The following is a 19846-nucleotide window of genomic DNA, read 5'->3' on the forward strand; positions in this document are numbered from 1 at the left end:
ATCTGGCATAAATGGAATAATATTGGAGAGTCTGGACTGCCTCTGGACCCTGGGATGCTACAAATTTGATTAATCTCTCCATTAGCAGATAATTACTTACTAATTCAATGTAGAAGTATTTGGAGAATTTGGCCCCACTACTTTGAGAGAGTTTTCTCTGTTTTCTAAAAAAAAAAAAGGATGCAAAAGTTCAAGGATATTTAGGGGAAAAAAGTGTTTTTAATCCTTTTAAATGCCAAATGTTTCCTTCTTGCTATAGCAGAGATTTATTAGTTACAAGTTTAATCATTTTTAATCAATCTCAATGAAGATTTGTATACATGACCTTTCCTTCTCCAGCCCCTTTTTCTCCTCACACTGCTCTGAGTCAGCTCTTTCCTGAAATCACCATTGGATTTAAAAATATTCCTGCTCACCCTGCCATTAAAACATCACCTTTGTTTTGTTACTTAAAAGCTATGAAACCAATAAAGGCCATAGAGAGTATTTTTAATGTATTAATTAAGAGTAGGGAAGGGGATTGAAATAAAAATGAAAAAAACCTGACCTTTTTCCTCATTAAGCATTAGATTGAAGGTGGCTCTGTTCATCTTGTTCACTCCAAGCTGGAAAATAATCAGTTAAAACAGAAAATAAAAAATAGTGAGCAACACACTGCACTTAGGACATTGAGATTTCAACATGAAACGGTTCTTAATTATTTCTTCATATTTATAAACACTTAGAAAGGTTCCTTAGGATATTATTTCTCCTTTGAAATGCTGGAAGAACTGTTTCCACTTCTTGTTTTGTACACATTTCATTTCTATCAAACATCGCAGCACGGAAAAAAGAATCTAATATTTAAGAAACTGCGAATGGATGATTTATTTTTAAAAAATCAGCCTTACTTCAGTTTAATCCAAATTCTGGCAACACAGATGATCAAAATTCTTTTCTGTACACACACACCCCACTATTTTAAATAACATTTTGTGCTTCAGGAGTGTCTGGCTGCCCCAACCCCTTCACTCAGAGATTTACTTTTCAGCAAGCCAAGGTATTTTTAGCCTACTAAAAGGAGCAAAGTGCCTCAATGTTGGTGTCTGTGTATTTTGGGGATGAATTCTTACATAACAATGATCAGATGTGTTCACACCAGCACCTTAATAAGGATAAATTTCCTTGGCCAACGAAGTGTGAGGAGTGGAGTCTGGCTCCTGGGAAATGAAACAATTGATTTTAGGATAAAACATTCCCTGCTTTGGAGCAGGGGTGGTAAAACATTCCTTGGAGGGGATTTGCCACCCAAACATGACAAATTTATGTTTATTGCACAGCAAGGTGGTACCTGGTGGTGATGCTCAGCTCTGCCCTGCCAGGTATCCCTGGCTTTGCTCTGGAAAACCTGATTTTCCTGCAGGAGAAATACCCCAAAGCAGACAGCAAAGGTTTGATTCTCTCCAAAAGGAGCTAAACAAAAGGGTGAATCACAGGCAAGCTTGACAAGCAGAAGAGAATTCCACCAGCTCATCAAAGCAGGGGAAAGAAAAATGAGAGTAAGGCCCACAGGCACCCAGAAATTAAAACCATGTGGCCCTTTAAGGATGCAGCACATCCAAGAGTTTAAGAACAAAGCTCCAAAAAAGATAAGAGCCTGGAAAATGCACTGCTTCGTCCCAGCTGAAGGACAAGATACGGAGCCAGATCCTAACTTACAACTCAAACAGTTCTTTATTCTCTGAAAGAGCCCCCAAAAACGGCTCTGGAATTGCCTAACAGAGATATTGAGGATGTTCTGCTGCTCCAAAAAGTGAATTATTGGGGAAAACGTGGGCAAAGAACCACTCAGGCACCTCTTCATCACAACATATTCAACGTTCATGCTGCAGGTATTTATTTCTCATGTTCCACTGCACCATCTCCTGGACTCCTGAATCCAAGGAAATCAGTGGGCAACTTCCAAAGGCTGCTGAACCTGAATCTCCCTCTGTTTGAAAGAAGAGCTTTTCAAAGCATTTTATTGAAGAAAATAAAGGTCCTTTGGTTCATTTTTACTGCACACCTTCAACTGAAGTGTGTTGTCAGGAATACAAAAGGTTTGCAGGGAAATGAGACAAAGTTGATCCCAAAATTAAGGTGATAGAATTAGAGAAACTGAGGATGTGAATGAAGAGGGATCTCAGGAGAGCAAAATGTTCAGCCCATGGCCAGTGGGAAAAGTCAGAAATACTGAAATTGTCTCTGGAAGCTCCTTCCTTGTGTGTTTTTAAAAGTTTCCTGACAGTTAGAGGTAAAATATCCCAGTTTTCCATCCATATTTGCAGTCAGGTATGAGGAAAAACAAAAAAACCTTGGCCTGTTTTCTCTTTCCATCTATCCTAAATCACACTTGGTGCAAACGGAACTTGCTTTTTATTTTATTTTTTTTTTTAAATCTACAGAGCAACCCCCACCACTGCTTTGATAAAACCCTCTTATCTTTTTTTTCTGCCCATCCTACAGTGTTCCCTTTTTTTCCTACAATAAACAAACCCAACTCTTTCAGCTGCTCTTTAGGAGCCCTGATTTCTAAATCTGGCATGGGCTGGTTGCTCTGCTTTGCATTCCTCTGGCTAATACCAATTTAAATGAAATTTATTGATTAAAATTTAATAAATAGACACTAAAATATTATTTAAAAATAAATAAAGAATAAATATTTTAATATTTTAAATATTCTTTTTATAATATTATTTCTTAGAATTATTAAGGGCAGGTCCAGTATTGCAAAACACCTCCTGCCTTTAATCTCACCAAGAGCAAACACACCCCAAGAAAATCTGGGATATTTTTAAGGAGTGAGGAGATTCCTATGGAAGGAGAATCCCGGAATGGTTTGGGGTGGAGCGACCTTGAAGATCATCCCAATCCACCCCCTTCCACTATCCCAGGGTGCTCCAGCCTGGCTTTGGACACTTCCAGGGGTGAGGAATCCACAACTTCTTTGAGAATCCTGTGCCAGGGCCTTGCCACCCTCACAGGGAACACGAGATTTGCATAAAATTCCACCAAGGAATTTGCATCTGCTCTCCCTAACCAGGGACAGCTCTCAAAAAAAGGATTCCAAATGAGCTGTGAACATCAAGGATTCTGTAAGAATGCTGCACATCTCAGTTCAGAGGTGATCAGACAGAATTCCACATTTCCTCTGAAGAGGGAAGTCCTGATAAGAATGAAAATGTGCTTAAAACCCTTATTTTGATCCAACAAATATTGCACAGCCACGCCAGTGACTCACTAAGATGCCCAACACTCTATTGTAGATCAACCTAATTTCATTTAAAAATAAAAACACACACATTCCTTCAACTGGGCCACTTCAGATTAGGGATCTCTTCAGCCTTTTCTGGAGGGATTTAAAAAAGCTTTGGAGAAATCTTAAAGCTATGGAATTAGCCTGGTATTTATAGCTCCGTTTCCAAGCGTGTTCTTTGAGCTTCCTAGGACGTTCTTTTCCCCATCTGCTGGTTGTTGACATGGCATAACCTTGCCTTTTGATTAGGAAAATCTGTAAGAATACGAGCATTTGATTTGATATTGTGCTGGAGAGGTCTGGCTCCATCTCAGGCAGCTAGACTTTGCTCCTCCAACCATCATCCAGGGCAGGAATGGTGCTGCATTTTCCAGCACGGAGAACTGGAGTTCTATTGTCTGATTATGTCAAAATATAATACTCCCAGTTATGACTAATGCTCCATGTGAATCACAGCAGCACAAAATGGTGGTGTTCTCCCCGTTACAATGCTGTGCTTCACACGCTGGTTGGATACCATCTGGTACAGTGAGGTCAGGAAAGTTTTTTTTCTTTGTTCTCTTATCAAAAAGTCCACGTTTGGGTGCACTGTCTGCCTTCCACCAAGGCATGAACTGCTAAACTGTTTACTTTTCTACTTCAGCACCATCAAATGTTGAAGATGCCCGATCTTCTGGTTATTTTTTTAATGTTGCCTCAAATATTTCGTCTTCGCCGCCACAGTGTAAAACTACAAAAACCAAAGTTCAAGTTTCTCAGCTCAATAACTGCATTGATTTACTTTGGAATACTCACCTACATTGCTTCTCATGGTCTTGCTTCAAGTTATCTTGGGGATCTTTTAGGCTTTTTAAAATTCCTGCTGCACTTTGAGCTTTGCTTTAGACAGTCTCCTGTTGTGCTCTCGATGATGGGCTATGTCCATTGGGGCTGGCTCCTTGCCTCCCTCCACCCCTCATCTGAGGAACTCCTGCACCCCACTCACATCTGCTGAGATAATCACAGTATTTCAATTAAAACAATGAGCCAAATGTCTTAATTGCACTTCTCTTGATTGCTTTGTAAGCCCTACACAATCACTCTGCAGTACAAACAAAGTAAGATTCGTTTTTAAGGAATGGCTTTGACTGGAACTGAAGCTGCCTCTGAGTTGTACTGATCCACACTAAACCCCTCCAGCTAAAGACAAAAAGCTGAGTTTTAGAGTTGTGATGCTGCAAAAGGCCTTGGTGAGGTAAAAGGTTCCACCAGCACCACAGATGAGCTATAAATGAGTCTTGGCTCAGGCACAGGACACTGGAGAACCCCTGGCTGAAACAGAAGCTGTTGGATCACGGAATCCCAGAATGGCTTGGGATGGAAGGGACCTTAAAATCAGCTGATTTCAGCTCCTCCCATGTGCAGGGACACCTTCCACTAGTCCAGGTTGCTCCAAGTCACATCCAGCTTGGCCTTGGCTCATTATTCCCTGGCATCTGCCTGTGCCTGAGCCATTTCCACCCTTCCTGCTCTGCTCCAGAGGCTCAGTCCCTCCAGCACGGATTGCCCTGCTGCAATCCCTCCGACCCCGAGAGCAGCCAGCAGCCTTCCCAGGACCTGGGGTCAATTAACTGGATTCTTCTAGAGGTGAAATGGATTGGAGCTCATCAGGTTAAAGGCATATCCCAAAAAGTTAATGGGGCCTTTAAACCCTTGGATCCGAGAGCCTGACGACTCACCACAGGCCCAGTTGGGCATCAAATTCACAATTATTGGGGATTCCACGTTTTTTCCAAAATAAATCTTCATTAAAACCAAATGCAACATCAATGGTTTTTGACTCCTTCAGAAAATGGAAAGAATTAGTTCTGATTTTCAAATCACCTCTTCGGAATCTCTTTAAAAGACATTTATCATCACAGTGAAGGTCTGGGTTGTTGTTAAAACCTTCCCCTGTCACAGAAAACCCTGATATAAAATGGGAATGAAAAATTTCAGATAAGCCAAACAAACAGGGTATAACACAAAAGTCACACAGTGCACTGGCTGTGAAGCCAACTACAGCATTTCCCACGGTTATTTAAATCTCTCAGTGAAGTTTGGAAGCAAAACCCGCAGTTTGGTTTCACTGATTTCATCAGTATCCCCAGTTTAACTGAGTTTTCAATTGATCTTCCGAACTGAAGTGCAAAATTAGGGCCCAGCATTTTGTAAAAATGGACATGAATGACTCTTGGTTGTCTCAAACTGCCTTTCCCAACCTGGCAGAGCCTTTCAGAAACAGGCTTTTTTCACATGCAAACACTTAAAATAAAAATTATTAACTCTGTACAGTTCGCCCCCAACCAGTATCACTTTAAAAACTACACCCCTATAAAATGATGAATATATATTTAGATTTTCTTAAGCACTGGGGCACTAGAGGACTTCCATGTTTAAGCCCTATCCAGAGTTTACCTGTTCTAAATACCGAGTACTAACAAGGAACATTCAGTCCACAATATTATTGAATGCACAGATATTATTGAATGGAAGTATTTCAAAACATGACCACCTTAAGCAGGTTATTCATGTAATTATAATTTATCTTTACAGTAACAAAAGCAATCAGAAAGATGGTATAGCCTGCCATTAAAGAGTTTGCATAAAAAAGTATTTTAGATCATAATTCCAGTATGGATGTAATATTCTTCATATAAAATTATTTATTAATGTTTAAACACATTGAAAGGTATTGATAAGAGACATTTTTGTGAAGAATTCCCCATGGAGCATAAAGTGCTAATCACAGCAACCACTGCAAAACTGTAATTTACTGGAAACAATTCCAATAGATGGATGAAAGAGCCCAAGAATAAAACCTAAGTCATAGCAGGGCTTAAAAAATCTGGGTCACATGGCCAGTGCTAAGGACTGCAGGAACATCAGGGAAAGGAGCTTCCTCCAAAGGCCTCAAGAAATCTACAGGAAAGCATCATTAGAATTAATTTCAATGAATAATCTGATTTTTAATTGATCAAAATTAAATAGCAACAATAAATTAATGATAAAATTGTCTGCACTGAGTGTATGGAAATGGACTTACTCAGTGACTACAGAATTTGGGGTGTTTTTTGATCCCATGCGCATCCCTAACAATAAAATTCCCAAAAAAGTTGCAGCAATCCAGCAGTGACTTTATTTCTGGGGAAGACACATCTGTTTTTTTCAGAGCCTTTTGCTGTCTCCTTCCTTTGTGAGCCTCCTATTTACATAACAAGTCTGTGCTAACAGATTAAAAAAATCCTGTCCCCATCTAATCTCTCCAGATACAAACAATATTCTTACAACTACAGTATCTGCAGGATCTAAAATTACAGATTTTTTTTATGAGGAAACATGAAAAATACCAAAAACTGTTATTCCAGTAAGAGCAACAAACGGAACTTTTTAATTGTGTGCTGTCACAAATGAGTAAAAAGGAGTGTGGCAGTCAGCCAGTTCTCTTTTTACTTTAGCTGTGATTTAAATGCATTTCTTCTAAACCAAACTACTTGATTACTGGCTGTTTCTCAGGTTATTTTTCTTATTTACTCTGTGCTAGAACTGAAAACCTCTCCTCCAAACCAGTTAATTCCAAAATAGACTCATGAGCTCCATGCTGGGAAATAGCAGCAGCAGCTTAGAGACCTGTTTGGGAGCATACAGTTCTGTCTGATTTTCTTTACAGTAATTGTTACTTTTATTTTGTTAAGTGAAAAAAATCACATAAAATTATATTTATTAATTGCATTGTCTTTCATTTCAGAGAAATCAGAGAATCTCAGACTGGTTTGGTTTGGAAGAGGCTTTAAACCCATCAAATCCCATTCCTGCCATGGGCAGGGACATCTTCCACTATCCCAGGTTGCTCCAAGCCTTGTCCAACCTGGTCTTGGACACTTCCAGGGAATGGCAATCATCAGCTCCCCAGAAAGAGAGGCAAAGAGAGAATTCACCTACCTGAAATCAGGAAGACTGGTGGGTGTAATCCCCCAGGATTTGGTGGGTCTCGGAACTTTTGGGAAGAATTAGAGAAGTGCTGTTTCTTCAAGTCTTTGTGGTTTTTGCCCGTTTTGTTGCAATAAAGCCTCTTCTTCCTGCAATAAAATACACGTTGTACTAAAAGGAGATTTGCAGAAAGGCAAATTATTCCTAATTTCCCTCTGGAAGGATCTCTGTATTCACTGCCCATACACACAGAATCAGGAGAATTCCCTACAGTCCAGGTAAGGTCCAGGTGTGGCCATACCCTCCCCTGCTTGACACTTGTAGAGAATTTAAGGCTGTAAAAACAGAGCCCACACAGCTGAAGAATGGAGAAAAAGACTCTAAAATGAGATATTTTTGAGAAGACCCACCACAAAACTTCAGAGAACTAAAATAGCAAAAAGACGCCCAGTTTTGCTTATTTATATACACATCTCTTTTTATATACACTCACACACATGGACATTTCTATAAATTAATATAAAAACCCCCAAAGTAGTTTAGAACCACTGAAAGTAGGTTATAGACTTGTAGACTTTTTTTTTTCCCCTAAAATGCCTTGTAGATTTTCCCCCTAAACCAAACAGAATGCTGTGACTTGAACACGTGATGGAGAATCAGGACCTGGGCCTAAGCAGGGCCTTGTATTTCACTTTATTCCTACAGCCAGCATAAAAAGTGGGTGCAAATATGCATTAGATGTGCATGATTATGCTTGGAGCAACCACAGGGTTTTCAGGTTTCCCCAATTCAGACTCAATCCAGAAGGCCTGGCCTAAATCAGGGCTCTGCTGTCCCCTCAGCAGAAAGCCTGAAAACTCTGACGACGCCAAATTTTTTTCCTTACTCCTCCATTTTCCTGGAGTTTGAGGGAATTCCTGAGGAGGGAATTCCTGAGGTGCAGCCTCTCGCTCTGCCAGAGGGCACAACTCATCCCTCTGCTCCAAGGCTGCTCCCTCTGTCCCTCATGGATCAGCCAAGGGAGCCGATTTGTGTATTTCTGCTGGATTAGTCTTAACCCAGATCCTTCCCTAATCCCTGTGGCTGCAGGAATGCTTGGGCTGGACCAGGAAGGAGTGGCACACGGACAGGAACGAGAAAGTCCAAGTGGAAAGAGCAGCAGCCACTTGGAGAAATCCAGGATGTTTGCTCATTTTATTTCTGAGGCCTGCAGTGCTGAAAATCTTCTCTCCTGCGTTCATGGGAGCATCTCAGCGTTGTCATTGTTTAAATAAAAGTCATGTTTATCTGTTTACAGCTTCCTAATTCTACATTTCAACTGTTATAATGCCAAAGAGCAAGGGAAATGTCTAAAAAATCTGAACACCTGACTAAAGCTGTTGGAAACAATAATCTTGCTTCCATACTGATTAGAATTCCCATCTATTATCCGAGTATTTGCTAGACATGTATCTGGAGAAAATGAAGTTAAAGCACAACAGATGGCAGAAGAAAAAAGAAGCAGCAGCTATCCCACCTTCCAAGGCTACCTTTGCAGGAACATATGGCCTTTTCCTGGGCTTTTGTGTGACAACAAGTTGGCCAGATGAACAGAACTTCAAAAATGAACTGTAACTGCCTAACAACACCATGGACCATGCGAAAAACACGAAAGCTCAAAGAAATACCAGTAAAACAGGCAGGTCTTTCTGAGAAGTTGATTCAAAAATCAGCTGGAAGACCAACAAACTGTCACATCTCTTTAAATGATGTGATACGTCGTTACAAATGTAACATACTATTTCCTCTATGTATGTGATATATATATAAGGCTAACATACTAACATATTTACTTTACATATGTGATCTATAGATATAAGTAACATTTTTTCAAAGGTTTGGCAACGCTGTCATTTGAGCGGCTATTGTTTTGAGCACACAAGAGTTAAGAAGGGATATTATCTATTTTTTGTGTCTCCAGTTACAGGAAAAAAGAAATGGAGTTTGAATTTGCAAGAGGAAAAAATCAGACATTGGTTAAGTCAATATCTCAATCCTAGAAATCATGACTAGCTGATACTTCCATGGAAAGGCTCTGCCTGCAGTTTGGACATTAAACAATTTCACGTTCTCTGCATTCTCCACATCCTGATGAAGTTCATATTCAAGATTTAGACCCGTAAAGTCTGGAGAATAAAGGTCTCTGCAACAATCACACATTCCAATTTATTTTGGTTTTCTCAAAACATCTTAGAATTAAATTTGATGAATAATTTACAAATTATTTTCATTCATCTGTAACACAGCACTTTGAAAACTTGATTTGTTCCCCTCAGCCCCTTTGCATACCTGGTGTACAAGCATTGCTATTTTCTGGCTCACAATGGAAATGTAATCAACTTTTCTCCTTCACTGATCTTTAATTTAATAAAGAGATAACTGAGAAACTGATGAGAGCTGAGAAGATAAACAAAGAATTTGAGGTCTGTATAATGCCAATTTGTCTTTTCTTCTATTTCTCCTAAACAAATGTTGCTAAGTACAAAAGAATGAGTTAGTAAAAAAAATTTAGTAGTTATTACTATGAACTAACAAATCACTGAATTTTCTTATCACAGAATCCCAGAATGTTTGGGTTGGAAGGGAGCTTAAAGCCCATCCAGTCCCATCCCCTTCCATGGCCAGGGACACCTCGCACTGGACCAGGATCAGGACTCCAGTTCTCTCTGTAGGTGTCTCTCCCTCAGCCTTATCGTACAAAATATAAATATTCCCCTCCAAAGGGAAGACATTTGGTAAAATAACCCAAACAGGAGAGAGAAACAATTGTCACAACTGTCTTTCACCCCGGTGTCCACCCTTTCTCCCTGCCCCTCCAGCTGCTCCTGTGCTCCCACACTGCTGGAACACATCTTCCACAGGCAAGAGTTAACTCAACCCACCAGAATATCTCCATTTCTATCTCCTGACTCGGATTATTTTATAGAAATATATTTGTGTTGACCCCAAGATCAGAACTTTTTCCATTTCTCCAGGAACACGATGCACACAACTCTACCAATACTGGGATAAATGTACCCACAGCATAAGGAAAAGAAAGGATACCTGGACTTTCAGAGGAATCTCTTATCCCAAAGGCCCAAACTCATTAGGAGAGAAGAAATTTCTTGCAGCAAGCACACCAACAGTTTATATTTTTGCCTCATGACACTTTATCATCACATAATAAAGTGTCTTCTTTTAGCCATGACATTATGCCATTGTTTAAAATTAAATCCTCCCCAAAGAAAATAACATAAACTTCTCTCAACTGTGTTACTTCTTATTTAAAAATTCTTGGCACAAATCTCCGTAACTGGCAAATCTTGATTATTTTAAACTCTCTCACAGGGCAGACGCTGCCATGGGAGCAGAGAGGAGACCCCAGCAGACTCTGCTCTGGATTCAGGCTCCAACCGGCAGCAGAGAAGTTATCCTGGAACTGGAAAGGCTGAGAAAATTCAAAATGAATTTCCATGGAGAAGGAATTCCATCCCAGCTCCATCCCTGCCTGCTCCAGGCTGCCTCTGTTGTTGTCACTCCACTTCCTCCAAGCAGCTCTTTCAAAGTGATGCTGCTAATTAGTACAACTAATTGTCCAATCCATTGATAAAAGTATCAGGATGATATTTGAATAATCCCTGGGCACAGGGCTCCTAAAGCAGAATTCAGTTTCTGGAATTCTGATTCTATTCTTGCTAAGGTTAATAGATGGTTTCCCACTGAGTTTAATAAAATTCACACTGGATCATTCCTGAGTCTATATTTATATAAAAATGCCCTACTATTTCAATCTGTTTGATCATTTTAAAAATATCCATCTTATTTATTCAGAAATAGAGCTCAAAATTCTATCAAAAATTAGCTTGGGTTTGAATGAGTTTTCAGAAAGCTTTGAGAGATTTTACAAAGTCTGGTTTTAAGGTTTTTTTTAAAGTAAATTGTACTAAATGATCAACTATTCCTCCAATTTTTAGAAATATGTATCACAACAGCAATAAGGCCAAAGGGAAATATTAAATATTATTAATGACAAATGTACCAAATGTCACTGGGGAGAAGCACAGTACAAACAAGGATTTAAAGGTGTCAGGGTGTTTGACAGCAAATTGACAACAGGAACAACTAAATTCCAGATTTTTAAAGTTAATGACACAAGTATAAATTGAAGGATTTTCACATCAGCAGAGCATGCAGAGGAAAAGGATCTGAGAACAAGACTTTTAGTAGCAGTCAACAGACACCTTGGTTAAACCTAAATTTACTTTTTTATTACATGATTTTATATGAAGTTTTCTCTATGACCAAAAAAAAAATCCCTTTCAAGCCAAAGAAATCCCTAATATACAAGAAGCTGAAAAATTTAAATTGCTTTGCTTAAGTTAGCTTAAGAATTAAATAATATTAATTTAATAATTAAAATGTAAGTGTAATAACATCACAGCCTTACAATTTTGTATGGCTCTAAGAACAGCCAACTGCAAAATGTCAATTTAATGACTGAATTTTTCCTCCTTCACAGAAACCACAATTAAAGTGTCCCAGTTCCTTCATTCTCAGCCTGTTTTTTACACTCTCTGACTTCAGGCATAATAAAAGATGAAGTTTCTGACCCCTGAAGCTTTTGTTTCCTCTCCTGCACTTGCAAACTTCCCTAATTCAAAGGTCTGGCAGGAAGGAGTTAACGGGAGCTTCCAGATGAGAGACTCCATCTCCCAAAGAGAGTCCAAGACATCCGTTCAGGGAGAAAAACTTGAAATTCCTCCAGAATTATGTGAGATTGGAATTGATGGACAATCAGATCCCCTGGCAACCCTGACCTGGGAGATGGGAAGAGTCCTACTCCATCTGAGCGCTCTGGCACTGACAATAAGCTGAGAGTGAGGACCCTCCAGCTTCCTGCAAAGTTGAGTTCAGTCTGGCAGCTCTGAGAGACCTCCTCCCAAATTTTGGGAAGCAGCCTTGGTCTGATGCATAACAAGCTGGACATGCCAGGTCCAGGTAGTTGGATGTGACCTGGCAGGACCCTGAGGGGCAGGAACGCCAGCTACGGCACTGGGAATGTCACCAACTATGGGGATCTGTACTGGGATCTGTCTTCCTCAGCAGGAACACAGAAACTCCAGTGCCTGGATGTGTTCTTCACCCAGAAACTTCTTCCTTACCTTACAAGCCCTGAGAGTTGCTGCTCTTTCAACCAGCCTCTCCTGTATTTCAGTATTTTTGGGCTCTGTTTTTTTGAGCTGATCCAAACCAAGCCCAATTTGAAGGATTTGAATGGTCCCGCCACCTCCAAAAAGTTCAAAGCTGAAAATAATTCCATACAGAAAGAACTTGGTTGGATTTTGAAACTGCCTTTCAAGGGATGGCAGCACTATGCCAGGGGAGGAAATGTCAATCTGCTTTTTCGGAATGTGTGAATGTGCAAACGTGGCAACCAAACCTAAACAAAACCAGGACCTAAAATAACCTCAAATTGGAATTTTACTTTTGCCCTCTCTTTGGATGAACGTGATCAACAAGTGTGAGGAACAGGACCTTCATTTGAGCAACCAAAGTCTTAGAGAATGCCAACAAAAGATGGTTTTGAACATAGAGATAAAATGAAGCCATTCTGTAAATGGCACCAGAGCACAGAAAATGCCTATTTTAGCTCCTGCTCAACTGCAGAGAACAGATGGAAACATTTAGTTTGGACAACAAGAACTATTCCTTAATAATTCAATAATTTCTCCCTAGTATCAAGACAGCCTGAAAACCAGTAAGAGCATCTTTAATTTTCCATGAACTGAGATCTGTGCACCTTTAACATCATTAGTGATAAGATTTTACATCAGTTGAATTCCTGCTCTGTGGCATCATCCAGAGCTTTTAGCAGCCTCATAAGAGATATGTTATATTATATATACCCTCGATATTCTGCATTAACAGCTTCAAATAACAGTGCCCAGGTCTTTCCTCAACTCAAGCCCTTGCAGGTAACAGTTAACTGGTACTAAGTGGAAGGACTGAATTAGTAAATCTTAAGTAGGGTCACAAAAAGTCAACAGAAGCCAGATCCAGGCTCCTGAATTATTTATTTTTTGAACTATAAACATGTCCCTGGTTAAACCACCAGAATTAAGAATCGACTCGTGCAGGTAGATGCTCATTTTGCATATTAGGGCTTCACTACAAAGCTGTGTAAACTTACTCAAGGTAAGAATTTATCCTAAAACAGGAAAATGTAGTAAATGGACACACCAAATGATTTGGCTGTAAGTCAGGGCTGCAGGTCAGCCCAACTGAGCACAGGATGGTGAACACAGGAGGGTAACAAACGTTTGTACCTCAGAGCCTTCAAGTATTTTAGGCAGCTGATAAAAAAGAGCAGCTTAAACCAAGGTTTTTCCCTAAGAGACTTTTGGTTTATTTGTCCAAAGAAACATGAAATACAGAAAATATAAATTCACCTGCACAGAAATAACACTGTATTCTCACATTCCTCAAATTATCAAGGCCTATTGTTACATCTATTTACCAAAATATTTTATATCAGTGTTTCTGCCCATTTGCTGTAAACACATCGTTTTGTGGCAGAATTAATGTGACAGCACAAACATCCCTTCTGCTTCATTAATTTAATTAATCATCTTGGTCCAAACCCCAAACCCACAACGAGCTCTAAATTTGTTGCAACCACACCCTAAATGGCAGCCTGGGCTTTGCAAAAAAAGTCTCAAAGCTGAAAATAAATTTAGGAAGGAATTCCTGGCTGGGAGGGTGGGCAGGCCCTGGCACAGGGTGCCCAGAGCAGCTGGGGCTGCCCCTGGATCCCTGGCAGTGTCCAAGGCCAGGTTGGACAGGGCTTGGAGCAGCCTGGGACAGTGGGAGGTGTCCCTGCCATGGCAGGGGTGGGATGGGATGAGCTTTAAGATCCTCCCAACCCAAACGGTTCTGTGATTCCATGAATTTCTGTACAATTCTTTCCAATTTCTGTACCTCTGGATAAATTCTGCCAGTAAGTTTGATAAAAATCCGTTTTTGTAGTGCATTTTCCAGCTGCTCTTTCTGAATACAGAAGACATAAAACCAATAAAAAGGAACAGAAGCTTGTTTTAAGCTTTACTTCCAAATTTTTGTGTGATCAGCAACAGAAGATGACTTGGGAAGGGCCATGGACGTAACCAGGGGTGTGGAGTCATCCTGAGGAACAGATCCAACATACCTTCAGAGTAATGATTTTCTCTGCCCAAAATGATTGCAGACTCAGGCAGGGACTTGAGAGATTATTTTGGAGAAGCTGAGCCAAACTGAAAAGTCTCTTCACACAGAATTGAAAATTGTTTTTAAAATTCCCCACTCTCGAAGAGTAACACTCTAAAAAACTTAATCCATGAAGCTTTTTGGAACTACAGCAAGATAATTTAACACGTTGTGCTGCTCTGAAGTTAAGGTCACACATTCTGCCATCATGTTGTGCATGAATTTTGATTTCCCTCAGCATGATGGTATTTGACATTCACAGAATCATCTCAGGTTAAGGCAAATGGTGAAATGTTGCATCAGGTTGTATTTTAATAACTGGAATTGAGGGTTTCAGGTATTTTGTACTCTTGCAAAGGCACCATGCGTACATTTACATGCAGTGACTGTTGTATCCAAGGAAAAGCCATTCAGTGATTTACAGCCACAGCACTCAAGCACAATTATCAGCTTTGAAACCCATCAATTTCATTTTTTTTCCCTTTCTTCCTTGCTTTTAGCTGGCAGTAGCACAAGGAGTTCTGGCATAGATTGTTTTCAGTTTGTACACATTTCAAAACTGTGCTGATTTCCTGGGACAGAAGATTTAGAATTGCCACGTTCCCTTTAACTGAGCAGGATTTGCAGTAGTGCAAGGTTTCTTGTATTTTTAACTGTTGGGCTTCCAGCACCCAAAGCAAGGCTCATTTTCTCCTTCCACTGAACACTAGAGTGCCTTTTTCTCTCTCAAACCACTGAAAAGTCTAACAGGGACAATGTGTTTCCTTTCCTCTCTATCCCTGCTGGATTTAACAGAGTGCCACGGATAGAACGTAACTCTAGGCTTAGTTTTTGTTCCATGGAAGGGACAAAAAGGAACAGGCATCCCATTTATTTTTGGTAGCTTTTGGTGTAACAGCAATGCAATTTAACATATTCTTCTGGTTTTTACACAAAAAGTGATATTGCTGCTCAGCTGCATTCCAGGAGATGCCAGAGAGATTTCTGGAATGTTAATTGTGAAGTTATCAGCTACCAAACTTCTTTCTGGAAATGTTTTCTGGAACACTGCAAATCCTGGTAATTTTAACCACCTAATGAGCATGAGTTTTCCCAGACTGATTCCCTCAGGAATATCTCCTCCTGGATAAACACCTGTTAGGAGCCTTGGCATCTTCCCTGTGAGGGTGGGGAGGCCCTGGCACAGGTTCCCAGAGAAGCTGTGGCTGTCCCTGGATCCCTGGCAGTGCCCAAGGCCAGGCTGGAGCAGCCTGGGATAGTGGAAGGTGTCCCTGCCCGTGGCAGGGATGGAATGGGATGAGCTTTAACGTCCCTTCCAACCCAAGCCATTCCATGATAATCTGGGATGTGAAGCACTGGGAATCGCTGCCCACACCCTGCCAGGGTCCATGGTGAAAGCACACGTTGGTGTCCTGCTCCCAAACATCCCAACAGAACTTCCCACTGAAGGGAATCCTTCTCCTAGGGAGCCACCAGGCACCAGCACAGCTCTGGGTAATTCCAAGGGAATCAAGAGACATGAGGAAAGCTCTGCTCCCAGCTCCCGAATCCCTAAAGCTGAGTTTGGACTGGTTCTCGTGAACCACTGAAACAACAACAGATGAAGAGACAGTTTGATTCCTGCAAAGGACTGGCCAAAGGCCTTCAATCTCGTACTGCTGTCAAAATCCATCCAGAGGTACCATATGTGAAACCTACTGAAAGCCGTTAAAAAATTAAATCACCCTAATTAGGCAGCCAGCACTAGGTGCTTAGGAAATGTCAAAGGGAAAAAGCATCCAGGCCCTGGAGATCACCAACATTTGCATTTGAAACCACACCAAGACCACGCCTTTGAGTGAAAAGGAGATAAAATGCAAGTTTTTCTAATGTTCAAAGGGTGCCTTGAAGGTTTTCAGCTATTTTAGTGCATTTTCTTTAGAAGCACAGATCAGGTTTGTGAGTTTTTTGTACTATTTTGCTTTCTAGTCTTGAAAGCATCAACTCAGCATTCTGAGCTTTGAGCTTTTAGAAACATTCTGTGTTTTCTTTTACTGTCAGGCCTTGAGCTGCTGTGGACAAACTCAAGATCCATCTGGACAAATCCAGACGTGCCACAGGTTGTCCCACCACTCACTTTTGTTGGCCAAACCCTGAATTAAGTAATTTATTGAACTTAAATCATCAAGCTGCAGGTGTTACTGCAAAACCTACTGACAGAAGAATTCATGTTTATTTTCTCTAGATCTTCACAAGAAAACCTCATCAGAAACACCTTCAATGCTCCTCCAAAATGTTTATTTTTTACCTCTTGTTGGAGCTATAGAATCATGGAAATGAGTGACAGGGATAGCCTCAGCACTGACAGTGTTTCAGCCGAGTTCAAGGACAGTAAGAAGGAATTTAACTGGTTTGGAATCTCTGTCCTAGAGCTCATCTTGCAAAACCTGACAAAGAGTTACCTAAATGTTTGAAAAGCAGGAGAAGAGTCAGGTATTTGGAGTGAGAGGCCAATCCAAAATGCAGGAATGGAACACTGAAATTCAGGAATGGAACCATGAAATCCAGTCATGACAGGGCTGTGTTTGTGATTCTGTAATCTGGGCATGTAACTGAAATGCTTTTTCAGCTCTGCCATCAATTCCCACAGAGTCAGGACTCCAGGGTTCAGCAACTGCAGTTGGACAATCCTCAATCTGTCTGCTTTAAAATCACCTTTTTATCATCACTAAATCACCTCATTTAGTTCACTGCTAGAACATAGTTCAATCCTAGATTCATGTTTTATAAATTTCTATTTCCACCTAAACAAATAGTTTACCGTTGTGCCAGTCCAGCAGATCTTTTGTACGTTGTGGTTGGGGGTTGTTCCCTCCCTTTTCACTGAATACATCCCATTACTGTAAATATTCCATGAACTTGAATCTAAGCTAAAATTTAAGGAGCACAGCCCTGCTATTCCAACAAGTAAGGGTCTGTAATCCTTGCAACCTCTCTTTGCCTCCCTTCCCTTCATCCCACTTTCCAAGTTCACTTCCCAGGCTGAGGGGCTAAACTGGTTTCAGCTTCTTACATACTTACTTCTGGATTTAGGGATTGATCACAGAGGAGGAAGTCAGACCCTTCTTTCCCTCCAGCCAGAAATGTAATCCCCCTGACCTGAACCCAAAAATCACTTATGGTTTTAGCTCTTCCTCCAGAACTTCTCCATCATGGGAGAGGACAGACTGTGCTGGAATTCTGTCAGTCCACACCTGGAGCACAGGCTCTGAATACACAGCAATGCCAGTTTTTCTCCCTCAGAATTTGGTGCTTAACTATTTATTTGTTTAACTATTTAAGAAATGTTTCAGCCTCTGAAAAAAACCCTATTTAAAATCTACCGCATCGTGTCTATCAGTAATTTAGGGGATAAAAAACCAAGGCACATCAGGAGTGCAGCTACAAACTTAGGATTTTATAGATCAATTTCATGCCACAGAGCCATAGCAGGAGGACACTGGGCTGTGCTCCTCAGCTCCCTGGTTGGGAGATCATTTCCACACAAATGTCTTGCACAAACTTTTCCCAGTTGGCATCGTTTTTCCTCATTGCAAGTAGTGCAAGGAAAGGCTGAAGCACATGTGCAGCTGAGGGACGTGCAGGAAGAATAATGGACTGCAACAGCAACAAGCAGAAGTACAGCTAGGAAGGATTTAATATGTATAAAACACAGAGAAAATATTTCAGTCCAGATCATGGAATGGTTGAAGTTGGACAAGATCTCTGAGATGATGAAGATGAGAGGTAGAAGAGCATTCATTTTATATAAAATGCAATTTGTTACTATGATAGGTAATGAATATGGAAACCATTTTCTAGGTGCTGTGGTGAGCTCACTGTCACTTCCAGGCTCTGAAACAAGATCAGGGAGCTGTGATCCAGGGTCTGTGAAAGGTGATAGTCCGGGAGCTGCACGAAGGCAGGGAACAGTCACTGCGCTGTCTTCTGGCCTTTGGCTTTTAACATCCATACAATCCCAGAAGGGATTGGCTTGGAAACTCATCCATTCCCACCCCTGCCTTGGCAAGGACATCTCCCACTATCCCAGGCTGCTCCAAGCCCCAATGTCCAGCCTGGCCTTGGACACTGCCAGGGATCCAGGGACATCCATGGGATAACCTGTGCGAGGGCCTCCCCTCCCTCCCAGCCAGGAATCCCTTCCCAATCTCCCATCCAGCCCTGCCCTCTGGCAGTGGGAAGCCATTCCCTGTGTCCTGTCCCTCCATCCCTTGTCCCCAGTCCCTCTCCAGCTCTCCTGGAGCCCCTCTAGGAACTGGAGTGTCACCCCAGAGCCCTTCCTCACTCTTCTTTAGATGCCTAGGAAAGAAAAAGGACCTGTCTGGGGCAGGAATTCAAAATCTGTAGGGAGCAGCTCCAGAGATGTCAGACACAACCACACAACCCATGTCCAGTGAGGGCCCCACTCCCATCTTCACTCCAGGACAGCTTTCCCAACAAGTATTCCTGGTTTGAAAGCATTTTATCATCAACCAGCCACACTCCCCTCTTCACAAACTACTCAAATAAAACTTTGGGCATTAAACATGGGCTCTCAGAGTCTGTTTTTCCAGGGAACAGGTGTGTGATTCCCATCTCCTTCTCCAGTCTCATCAGCATGTCCTATCCCTGTCCCTGCAGCTGCAGCCAGGCTGGTCCTTCATAATTATAATCCATCTTTAACTGGAATTTCAGCTCCACATTCCTGCAACCCAAATCAAAACTATTCATGGAGGATGTGTAATTTCGTATTTTAAATATGTTTAGATGGGACCATCACGATAATCTGAGGGCACTGGCCCTCCTGCAGAAACATCTGTGTCAAAGCAGGGACTTGTCCCCTCCTGTGGTTCTATTTTTAAAGGCTTGAAATGTATTTTAGATTTTAGATCATCAAGGAAATGGAATTTAAGACAAATCAGAAAAATCGTTTTTGTACATGGACTAGTTCATAAACATAATTTCCACTGAAAAGGCATTAGAAAGAAGCTTTTTAAGTGCTAAGAAAGAGAAAAACCAACTGAATTATGGAAAAACACTTGGTAGGAACCCCCAGACTTTATACCCTCGTTCTCAGGAAGGTGCCTGGCTCACTTTTAAATCGTCACTATCCTTTCCAAGAGGAGACATTGTAGAAGAGCTGGATTCTACAGATTTGCAGGGATGCAGACCAGGGTTACCCACAGCCTTAATAGTATCACCGACAAACAGCAAAATCAGCCAAATACTGCTTATGTGGCTTTATTTTTTTTAACTAGCATCACCTGAATCAGGGATCTGCTAACTTGTTTCACTGGAAGACACAAGTTGTGCAGTTTCCTAACAGAAGTGAATTGGCAGTGA

General features: G+C 41.0%; 1 protein-coding gene across 2 annotated transcripts in view; it reads right to left on the reverse strand.

The window, feature by feature from the left end:
* The window catches only part of MBD5 (methyl-CpG binding domain protein 5), a 107380-nt gene that overhangs the window by 38770 nt on the left and 48764 nt on the right, over nucleotides 1-19846 (reverse strand). The window contains exons 3-5 of one of the 2 annotated variants that reach the window (XM_042041181.1): nucleotides 7235-7371; nucleotides 4070-4261; nucleotides 548-605 (exon numbers count right to left, since the gene is read on the reverse strand). The gene's annotated coding sequence lies outside the window, so the exon portion shown is untranslated. Of the gene's footprint in view, nucleotides 1-547; nucleotides 606-4069; nucleotides 4265-7234; nucleotides 7372-19846 lie in introns of both variants that reach the window. The other variant, XM_042041180.1, reaches the window with a different exon arrangement.

This window comes from Corvus kubaryi, unplaced genomic scaffold, assembly GCF_017639235.1.
Source record: "Corvus kubaryi isolate FWS band 111438036 unplaced genomic scaffold, C.kubaryi_AGA036_p1.0 37396, whole genome shotgun sequence".
Classification (NCBI taxonomy): domain Eukaryota; kingdom Metazoa; phylum Chordata; class Aves; order Passeriformes; family Corvidae; genus Corvus; species Corvus kubaryi.